This window comes from Onychomys torridus, chromosome 8 (genome assembly GCF_903995425.1).
Source record: "Onychomys torridus chromosome 8, mOncTor1.1, whole genome shotgun sequence".
Lineage (NCBI taxonomy): Eukaryota > Metazoa > Chordata > Mammalia > Rodentia > Cricetidae > Onychomys > Onychomys torridus.
In genome coordinates, this window is record NC_050450.1 from 70295866 (window position 1) to 70305397 (window position 9532).

Here is a 9532-nt window from a genome sequence, read left to right on the forward strand (position 1 = left end):
TTCTGCCCTGGATGGCAGGGGTGAGGGCAGAGGTAGAGAGAAGTGGGTTGGAAATAAAACCTGCTCTGGAGACAGATGCTGCTCCCTTGTCACTGAGGTGTTTGCTTGAGTTCTTGCCTCTCTTGACTGAAAACATGCATTATTTATCCCTTGCGCAGAGAATTTTGCAGCCATAATAAAGGTCAGGAGGGGAAGAGAGAGAGTTATCTAAATCCACAGCTCTATCCAGGTGCATGGAGAGTGTCAGCTTGAGAAGCCATAGGAGAACAAGGTGAAGGCAACATATGTGTTGCTATTTCTTTTTTCCTCCATCCTGTTTTCTTTCCTGTAAGAAAAAAAAAAAATCACACCAGCAAGCCTGCGACCCCTCTGGACCTGTATCCATCCCTCCCACCCCAGACACCCACCCCCCAGACAACCTCTCCAGTTCTTTTCATGCATAAATCAGGGAGCCTGGGCCAGGCTCTGTTGCTGTGAGGCTCTCCAGCAGAAGCTGGCCTGTGTCTGATTTGCAGCCTCCACTCCTTGGGTAGAGTCACATTTCTCTTCTGGAACCTCCAGACTGATCCCCTTCGATGAAAACAGTAAGTATGTGCTTTGTAGCATTTGGAGACAGTGACTAGGGATTTAAGGGGGTAAGACAGGCCAATGGAATGCCACAGTCCCAGCAAAGGCTGAATCCTGGCAGGTGCTTAGCAGCACTGTGATACACCTCTATGGGGCCAGGCCATGGGTTGCATAATTACTGGCCACCTTCCCCTGCCCCCAACCAGGGAGACAATGCCTGACCTGATTTTCTTTTCTTTCTTTCTTTTTCTTTTCTTTTCTTTAAAAAACAAAAACAAAGACAAAAACAAAAACAAAAAACCAAAAAACAACAAAAAACACTTTTTTTTTTTTTTGAGACAGGGTTTCTCTGTGTAGCCTTAGAGGTTTTCCTGGAACTCACTCTGTAGCCCAGGCTGGCCTCGAACTCACAGAGATCTGCCTGCCTCTGCCTTCCGAGTATTGGGATTAAAGGCATGTGCCACAACCACCCGGCTCCTGACCTGATTTTCAATGATGCTCAGCCATAGTGAGCCACCAAGCTGCTGTGCCCACACTGGAGCTGAGAGAGCCACTGTTGCTACCAAATATCTAGAGAAGGTAGTGCTTTCTATTTCTTTACAGTAACTGAGGAACACAAGTGTCCCCCAGAAGAAGGGGCCCCTAAGTTCTCTTCTATTTCCAGTCTTAGGGTCCTAGTAAAAAGTAACTCCAAAGATAAAATATTACCTTATCGATGAAGCAAGAAAACTGCTAAAATCCTCCAAACAACATAAATAAATTATACCAACCTGCTAATGTCTGGATGAAGATGGGGCATCCTCACATGTCTTGGTTCTTTTGTAGGATGAAGATTCCCAGAGGAATGGACTTTGTCCTGAAGCTAACTCTATCCAGTGATGCTCTGCACAGTGTGACACCATTTAGGATCGTTCACTGGCCACCAGGAGATAGAGGGGTAGTGCAGAACAGAAAGTAATGTGAGACTAGAAAGTCAACAGGGCTCAGAGAGCAATGGAGACAGCCTGCATTTCCTGTCAATTGATGTTTCTAGCAGCTTTGTTTATAATTGCCCAACTTGGAAGTAACCAAAGACATCGTTCAGTAAGTGAATGGATAAATCAGTGTGGTGCATCCACAGGTGGAATATTACACAGCCTTAGAAAATAAATCAGCAACTGAGCCAGGAAGCATTGTCGGGAAGTCACATATACACCCCTAAGTGGAGGAAGACAATGTGAAAAAGCTAAACCTGAGGTACCGTATCCTTTCAGCTTCCCAGCACTTCTGGAAAAGGAAAACTATGTAGACAGCAAGACAATGAATAGTTGCCATGGATGAGGACTTGAAAACATGGGTTTTAGGTCATTGCCATGGATGAGGACTTGAAAACATGGGTTTTAGGTCATTGCCATGGATGAGGACTTGAAAACATGGGTTTTAGGTCAGACAAACTACTCAGTATCTTTCTAAGGTGGATACACTATATTGCACTTGACATTTGTGCAAACAATAGAAGACAAGAAAAAGCACAAACCACACAGTGCCTGTGGGTGATAATGATGTGACAAACCCTGGCTGGTTTCAGTGTCAGGGGAGGGGACATGCATACAGGGGAAGAGGGGAGCACTGGAAGTCTCTGTGCCCTTCATCTATGAGTTCTTGTGAGACTAAAATTTAAAGTCCTTTAATAAAGTGAAGATTGTTAATAGAGAAGAGGAAGAGGGGCCTGAGAAGGAAAGAGAAGATAAAGAGGGAGGTTTGGATTCAGAGAACGCTGACTGTGCCCTGAACACTGAATGAAGCATTTTGGTACATCCTTTAACTACATGTATTACCTTCATTTAAAAAGTAGTGTGTAATAGAGATGGCATCTCTATTTTACATGCAAATCAATGGGTATTTGTAGAAGTTAGAGCATTCTAATAAAGACAAAATGGAATCACACATGAAAAAGAGAGAGAGAGAGATCAAGAGAGACAGAGACACAGAGAGAGAGACAGACGGAGAAAGAGAGATTGGGTGTGTGCATCCTGATGAATGCACACCTATGTGTGCATGTATGTGGAGGCTCACAGTCAACTTCAGGCATCATCTTCCTTGATCACTCTCTACCTTAATTTTGGGGACAGGGTCTCTCACTGAGCCTGGCGCTCATTGATTCAGTTAGACTAGCTGGTCAGTGACTTCCAAGGATTCATTCACCTCCATTCCCGTATCCTAAGGCTGTGGCTGCAGGTCGTGACAATCATTGTCTTCATCATCATTGCTGTCAACAGCCTCTTTGTCCTCATTATCACCAACGCCCAACAGGCACGCAGATGTGGTGTCACTGAATTGTTTTTTCATCTAATTCTCATAACCCATCTTTGTAAGTAAGAATGCTTGTAATTGGAAACAGCCAAAGCATCCCCCAAGCTCCAGACTAGTAAGCGACAGAGCTCAGCCCTTTTGGCACAGACCCTGCTTGTCTTCCACACTGCACCATTCCCAGCTAGCACTCATGACTCCACAAACCACCAACAAATAATTTGTCTTCACCCAGACTCAGCCTCCTCTTCTTCAACACAAGCAGTTCGCACTAAACAATTCAAGATTCCTTCCTGATCCAGTCTGACAAAACGATCTACTTTCAGAACAGAAGCTGGGAGGAACAGTTGGGTTCAGGTTTGATTTTTCTGAAACATCATGCCTTTTCTCATCCCAGAGGAATGGCAGTAAATACGTAGACAGACAGGGAACAGAAGACACTCCAAATCCTGCAAAATGAAAACACGTGGCCATCTACAGCTATACTGTAGAAGAGAATAAAGTGGCATTGTGTGGTGCTTTCTCTGCCAGCTGCCAATCAAAGCTTCCCCCTGGGATGCTCCCAGAACACTTGATCTGTGCAGTCCAGGGATCTGGAGGGGGCAGGTTGGGAGCTTGGCACTGTGACACCTACACCTAGATACCCAAGATACCCTTCCTCTGATGAACACTCATGAATGCAGCTCACCACTTCTAAGATAACTTAAAATCCCAATCTCTGTTTCTAGAGCTCTCTGCCCAGGCTCTTGAGGTATCTAAGTAGGACCAGCCTCCTTCTTGGTGCTTTCAGAGTGCCTCAGTCCATTTTCAGTTGCTAAAACAGAGTGCCATAAGCTGCAAAATTTATAAACAATAGACGTTTGGCTTAATGTTGTGGCTGATGTGATTCCTGGTGAGGACCTCCACACCGAGTCACAGAAGGGCACACAAACATGAAGAAGATAGACAGCTGAACTCAGTTTTTACCAGCAACCTACTCCTTCTAGGATCAATTTAAGAGGAAGGACCCTCGTAATCTAGTCACCCCTTGAAAGGTTTTGCCTCTTAATATTACTGCAATGGCAGTCTGATTTCAATGTGAGTTTGGAGGGACACATGGATCACAGCATAGGGAACATTTTTCAAAGACAATTGGACCACAACAGACTCATATGCTAAGTATCAATAAAGTGGAAAAATGCTGACATGCTTCCAAAAGCTATTCATGCTCTACATGTAACTTAGACAGCTTCACCTGTGTAGTACTCTACCCCCATCTTGCAGCCTCTTCAGGCTTCTCATATAGTCAGGCCCCAGTGAGCTTCCCTGCTCTCCTGTCATGTTTTCTTCTCTCTCAGAATGGTCCCTCAGCTCCGCTACAGTCAGCCAGGCTCCACTGCCTGGAGAACTCTTACCTAGATGTTAAAACCCAGCCCAATAGACTGTATCAAGTTCACTGTGATGTCTCTGCTGGAACCTGTCACCGCTACAGTTATGGAGCTTTAGCACATGGAGAGCACATTTTAGGTAGCTGGTGTGAGAGTGGATATTAATTGTTGAATTGACAGGATCCAGAGTCACAAGGAGACAAGATTCTGGGTGTGTCTTGGGGGGAGTTTCTAGATTGTCTTGACTGAAGTGGGAAGTCCCCCACTTAACTGTGGACTTGCACCCGACTATGCGATGAGACAGCAAGCGAACACAGACATCTATATCTCTCTGCTACCTGGTCCAGCGTGCAATACCATAGGCCCCCTGCCGTCCCGCAGTGATGCCCTTGAACTGTGAGCCAATGTAAACCCTCCCCACTGAAGCTGGGAGGGTTTGTCACAGTGATGGGAAAAACATGTAATGCTGTTGGGTTTGCATTTGTTGCTTTAACTTGACAGAAGGGAAAGAGAGCCAAACCCCTGCCAGATGAAGTAACAGGTAATGTGGATCAATGCCTGTGTAAGATTACACTCTGTTGGGAGCTCCACCGGGTGAAGTAATGGAGTCAAAAACAAAGGTGAGCAGAGAATAGTTGAGAGAAAAAAAATCACAAAGTTGTTTGGCAAGAATTTGTGAGATATGTTTAAGACCCAGATATTCAGTACTCTGTGCCTCAAAAATCTCAAGAATCATGAAAAAAATGAAGGGTTATGGAGACATGGAACTTCTCTGAAAAGCTGCTGATAGTCTGGCAGGGAAATCAATATTCATAGCCATGAAATAAAAATAATAATAGAAAGGATTCAACATGCCACCAATGAAATTATGGCATTAATAAAACCCAAATCAAAAACTCCAAGGGGATATGTTCTAGTCCTGACAGAACAAAATTAATTTGGAAGACCAAAACCAGACAAAAGCCGTCTCAATCAGACCCCAGCAGGGGCTGGTGTACTAATAGTTGATTACCCAAAGCTAAAACTTAGAGGGAAGTGTGAGTCGTGGAGAGCTGCAGAAGTGACCACACTGCAGAGCCAAACCAAGGGCCTAAGACTGCCAAGTGCAAAGGTCTGGCTCAAAGTTTTAGTGACTTAAGACATTGTGGGCCCTGTACAAGAGGAAAATGCGCAATGAGTCAGACAGGGTTCACTGTCAGTCAGTCCTCAGTATGGACACAGGCCTGCTTTATGACACAAGAAATCACCTGCAGCCATGTTTGTGATGCTTCCTTTCATGTAGCATCATGCTGTGGCCATCATCCATATTGCTGAATACAGTTTTAAACCATCTGTGCTCATTGATATACAGCATTCCTTTGTGCACCTCACCAATGCAATGGAGGGAATCCAATCATGTCAATAATTAGTTTCCGGTCAGTTGTGTGTCCATATTGGTAAAAAAAAAAAAAAAAACACATGTTGCCCTTCTACTACATGTAATACACAAAAGACAACTGCAGATGAGGGACAGGTAAACGGGAATATTAAAATTCTGATTATTGCGTAAGAAAATACATTTGTCTAAGAGAGTTCTCAAAGAGGTTACAAAAAGTGAATCTTGAGAAAAAACTCACGCAATAGATGATGCCAAAATCCCAGGGAGGCCATGTAAGAGTAAAGAGACAGTCAAGAAGTGATGTGTAATTGATGTATGTGTGAACACAAATCCCAAACATAGGAAGACTCCTTCCAAATCAGTTAATTAAAAAGTTAAGACACTTGAACAAAGTCCGAACCAGATGGGACACATAAATGATTAATAAAACTACAAAAATATTTCCGGTCTCACAAAACATGGAAAAGGAAATCCAAACTTTACTCACACAAGGGTGGCTAAGTAGACATGTTAGAAGATACTAAGTGTTGGCAAGGGTGTAGGTACTGCCCTTACTGCCAGAGGGATTGTAAATTGACACAAGTGCTCTGGGAAACTCTTCAGTGGTATCTACTAGAAGACTAGTTTTACAGGCACCACAGTGCAACAATTTCACTTCTAGGAGCAGACCAGACAATATGCTAATATTTGCTCACCCATGACTTACACAAGTGTGCTCTTATTTGGTACAAAAACATTGGGGGCAGAATTCTTTATAACAGCTTCAAACTTGGAAATAATGTAGACACAGACCAATGGCAACATAAGGAAGGAAAACATGGTACATTCACACAGTGGAACATTATACGGCAAGAAACAGGAATACTATGTGGTTATATTCAACACTATCTTACACACACACTATCTGTGTTGTATTTTAACTGTCAGTTTGACACTACCTATAATCACCTGAGGAATTATCTACATCACACTGGCATGTCTTTGGAGGATTGTTTTGATTACTAATTGATATAGAAAGACTCAGCCTATTGTGTGTGGTATCATTTCATAGGCTGAGCCCTCAACTGTGTAAGGGTGAAGAAAGCTAGCAGCATATGAGCAACCTAGCAAGCAGGCATCCCATGTGCATTTGGCGCCCCCCCCCCCTGCTTAAATTCCTGCCTTGATTTCTCTGGGCTGATAAAGCCTTCCTCTATTGTTTTCTGGTCAGGATATTTTATCAAAGCAATAAAAATGAAACCAAGACACTATTCAACACTGGTGAAGACACGATGCAATGATGGGGCTACTAACTGGTGTAGTGGGAAGTTTCCCAGTCCTGCCTTACCTGGCAGCCCAGATGAATCTTTTCCACTTGTGGTCCCACATCCACTTATAAAATAATTACTCAGAGGCTTATAATAATTACAAACTATATGGCCCATGGCTTCAGCTTCTTGCTCTTTTATCTTAAATTAACCCATTCCTATTAATCTGTATGTTGCCATGTGGCCATAGCATTACCAGTCTGCTGGCCTCTTGTTGCTCCTTTGGCAGCAACTGGCATCTCCCCCAACTCCACCCTTCTTCATCTTGTCTTCAGTTTGAATGTACTGCCTAACCTTATCCTGCCCTGTCATAGGCCAATGCATCTTTATTTATCAACCAATCTGAGCAACACATATTCACAGCATACAGAAAGATATCCCACAGCATTTCCCCCTTTCTGTCTAATCAAAGAGGAAAGTTTTAACTTTAACATAGTAAAATTACATATAATAGAAGAGTTATCAAACAAGAATTACAGTTACAATATCTAATCTATTTGTATTTGGCAAAAATTAAAGAAAATATTCTATCATCTATTCTATATTTGTGAGTCTAAAGTTTTATATGTAATTTATCTTTTATCATGACTAAGGAAAACTATAATTATAACTATCTAGCCTTCAACTCCATCAAAGAACCCAGAAGGATATAATATTGCCTGGGTAAACAGGAAGTGCATTGCAAGCAATTTCCATAGTTCTAGAAATGACAGAGACATCTGGCTGCCTGGAAAGTCACCCAAGATTTCTCTGCAACATTGGGGCATACATCTTCAGTCTATAAGCCTAGCATATCTGACAGACTCATCTGTGAAGTAGAATTTTCTAAAGGGCCTTTCTACCTTATATTGGCAAAGTTAGGTAGTCCTTTCTTTTGTGTCCTGCTTGTCCATTTGGACAGCATACTGTCATCAGTCGAGGCAAGGGCACTTTTTTGCCCAGTAGCTAACTTTTGCCACAAAGGAAGTAAGCTCCACAATGAGTTTCTTTGATGCCTATCATCCTCTTTGAAGTAATTGTTACTGCCAGGATCAGATGTGTCTCACTGTCCAGAAAAGTCTAAATTCTTAAAATATTTTAAATGCCACATTCCATAGGTATTTAAAGTGTTTGAAGATTACCTACCTAATTGAAATATATCTATGTATACCTAGAAAACTTAACTAATATGATTACAAGTTTGATTATCATAGATGACTATTAATCTATATTTCTTAATGATATATTACAATTTTAAATGAGTTGCATAAACATAATACCTTGAATAAGAGTAGAAATATACATACAGTATAACAAAATTGACCTCAAATTTGTATTAATAAACCAAAATCCATACCAATGTAAAGTATTTTGAGATTAACAGTTGTTTTTTGGATTAAAGTAGATTCAATAATCTACCTTTTTTCTCATCATTTCTATATCCTATCTTCTTTTCTTCTTTTGGAAAGAGATTGACTATGACCAATAATAATTTGTAACCAACCTCTTAAACAAAGACAAACATCCATAATCATTTTGGTGTGGGGGGAATGTTGGCATAGTCCTCTAGGGTACTTCCTGCTGATTGGGGGTACTGTTAATCTTATGGGGATCCTGAGAAAATTCAAGATAATGGTCAAGTCCTGGGAAGTCTGGCTATAACTTTTGTTGATAGATATCATCTGTCAAGGTTTAGGAGGTCTCATTTGATTGAATCTGATCCATCTTAACCTGGAACAAATCTACAGCCTCTTGCTTCCCATGGAAACAAAAGCAGAGCCTCCTTTCCAAAGCAACATAGCCTTAGACTCAAATTTTGTAGTTAAGATACCATATATATTGGTTTAACTCAGCAGCCTTTACAATCAAATATCTCTCTCCAGTTAAAAATCCCAAAGACAATATGATCCAGACTGTGTAATTTCCATCTTTACTTGGCTTATTATATTTTTTATATATTATTTTATTTTTTAAGACTTAATTTTATCCTTATGACTATCTATATCCTTTCTCTCTCCCTCCCCTCCCCTCTCCTCTCCTCTTCTTCTTCTTCTTCTTCTTCTTCTTCTTCTTCTTCTTCTTCTTCTTCTTCTTCTTTCTCTCTCTCTCTCTCTCTCTCTCTCTCTCTCTCTCAAGCCTATGTACCTTTTTACACACAATGTAAACCATTCAGAGTTTTATTCCATCTGGATCTGTCTTATTGTGTATCTATTATCCTTTTCTGACCAGGAGAGATTTTTAACTGCTAAGCTGTGTGGTGACTTTGGCTGTTGACTTTACCCTATTCTACTTTCCAACATGGTGGAGATATGTTTACCACCAGCTCTGGGAGCCATGCTCACTGTCAATTCTGGGGAAGCAGTGGGTCTATGTCTCCATCAAGCAGTATATAGCCCAGAAACTTTTTTTTTTTGGTCTGTACTAGCAAAAGCTAAATCTGCCAGACAGCATGCTGCACGGCTTGGAGATGTCTCTCTGTGTACCGTGGCAGGAATCAGCAAGGCTGTATCTCAAGCCCGTATGCCAAGGCAGCTCTGCATCAGGGCATGAGAGACACAACTAGGAAGCTGTTCCTGGCTCATTTTAGAACCCTTTTTAAAAACTTTCTTAGGTTTTAGGTGGAAATTCTTGCCCCACAATTGGAA